The 2,126-nt window shown below is 37.4% G+C and overlaps 1 non-coding gene across 1 annotated transcript; it reads right to left on the bottom strand.

Moving 5' to 3' along the window:
- Positions 1-1,106: 1,106 nt before the first annotated feature.
- Positions 1,107-1,179, bottom strand: Trnar-acg (transfer RNA arginine (anticodon ACG)). Its single transcript has one exon. It is a non-coding gene; the product is annotated as a tRNA-Arg (tRNA).
- Positions 1,180-2,126: the final 947 nt, after the last annotated feature.

The raw sequence follows: 2,126 nt of genomic DNA, 5'->3' as shown, positions 1-2,126 counted from the left end.
AATCAATTTGATTTTTAGCCGGAACAATAGCTGCTAAAGAGCCAAAATCGAAAAAATAGACATTGGCAGCTAACGTCTGACGTAATATGTTAGCTCTACGTATGCGCAAATATACATTTTGTACGTTTAACAGCGCTGCTTTTAATCTTTTGATTTGCATATCGACTTAGTTCAAATGGTAACGAATAACGCTAGAGAGCTATATGTTTTGGTTTCAATTCTAGCTGATCGCATCTAAATCATATCTTTTTAAACTTCAAACTAACAACGCCGAGTCAAACACAAATCAAGTACACCCAACATCAAGTACACTCAACATCGTCTTACCATCAACGTTTACCCTGCGCACTTGGAGCATGGGAAATTCCCATATGCACAAAACAAAATCACTGTTGCAATATTTTGGATGCGTAATGAGGTAGTTATTTATTTGCCGCCCACCTCGGTAAAATGTGACACAAGACCGGAAAGTGGGGATCCAGCAGGCTCCCCTAAAGGAGGGGCACTCCTGCAATTGTAAAAAGTTTCCTGAGTAACCCCGTCGGTATTCCCCGGTAGGAGCGCCTCAGGCAGTAAGCAATGAACTCACTCCACCGGAAAGCCTAGTGACAAGGCCTGGCAGGGTGGACCTCGTAGGTATTACCCGGGCAGCGTACCTCAGTCCGACAGGTGCTGGACCGGTTCCCGGCCCCTCACCTGTCGGGCTGAGTGTCAAGTGACGAATCCTTGACGAGTACTATTATCCTGTCTCCCTGCAGCCGAAGCCGCTAGGAGACACATCCCATCACACAAGGTGTGTAATCGGATATGATCCCACACAGTCGGACGATTCTGTTTATAAACGATGCTGCTAGGAACTAACGAATCGAATTAATTCACGTTCTGCTACCAACCAATCAGAAACCAGAATTGCTCCATAAATATTAAACCTTTTCTGTAGCAATTTCGCATATTTTTTCCGTCTCGACACAGAATATTTTGCTCTGTGGAACTGTCTACTGCAAAACAGTCACCTCTCAGGATTTGTGTGTAAAAAAACAAAAATACCCTAATTAAGGGTAAGGATAATGAGTAAACGTTGGATAAAATGATGGTTCAAATTACTACGAACCTGCCAGGATTCGAACCTGAGATCTTCTGATCCGTAGTCAAATACGCTATCCATTGCGCCACAAGTTCTGTCCGTATGCCGGAAGGTGTTACCGCGACTGTATACAGACAGTGCCAAATTCCGTTGATATGGACAGGTAACTTTTTCAACAACGGTTCAGAAACCCTTATTTCGGGATTTTTGTGTGACTCGGCGTTGTTTGTTACGAACCATATATAGATAAGGACGATCTAGGGACTCAAACCTTTCAGGGAAAAAATAATTTTCAATTCGGTGCATTTGTTAGAAAGTTTTATTCGTATATATACACACATACATAAATAAATAAACATTTAGAATTTTATTAATAGTATAGTCATAAATCTCTCTATCTTTATAAAATTAGGTATTTTATATATTTGTACGTATGGGATTCACTCCTCAGCTAATTAATAGATCATTATACATCTTCGGACAAATCTGACAGGATCCAAATGTGGGCTGTATTTAGTTTAATTTGTTTTTGTATTTGTTTTCTTGTTTTTTTTTTTTTTTGCGAAGAGGGCAAAACCACGACCTTCGTAAAATATATGTCAAGACCCTTGAGCTGAAAAATGACGCCATCTCTGAGGTTCTAGCAAGCAAGATCTGTTGAATAGTTAGTTTGTTGATAATGAATCAAAAATGTTTACGAAAAGCTTTACAAAACGTGACAATTGTATCAAAAAAGAGAAAAACAAGGAACACGATGATTTAGCACTGAAACTTATTCAATATTAATTAAAATGAAAGAATTCAAAATAAAAAAGTTGTGTATTTATGCGTTAAAATTAATTAAATATTTCGTTGTGTCATTAAGTTTAAAGGCTAAGATACGTTCATTATTTACTTATAAGTTACATTTGCAAAAAAAAGGAAAAGGAAACAATTAGATTTATCGTAAAACTGAATTTAATTCAATATACATAAAAATATGCATTTAAAACTCCGTATTTTTGGAGCAGTCAAATGTTTCAAAACATAAAGTATGATTTAA

The sequence above is a fragment of the Euprymna scolopes genome, chromosome 14, assembly GCF_053919585.1.
Source record: "Euprymna scolopes isolate OS-2025 chromosome 14, ASM5391958v1, whole genome shotgun sequence".
Lineage (NCBI taxonomy): Eukaryota > Metazoa > Mollusca > Cephalopoda > Sepiida > Sepiolidae > Euprymna > Euprymna scolopes.
This window is presented reverse-complemented; position numbering and strand designations above follow the sequence as displayed.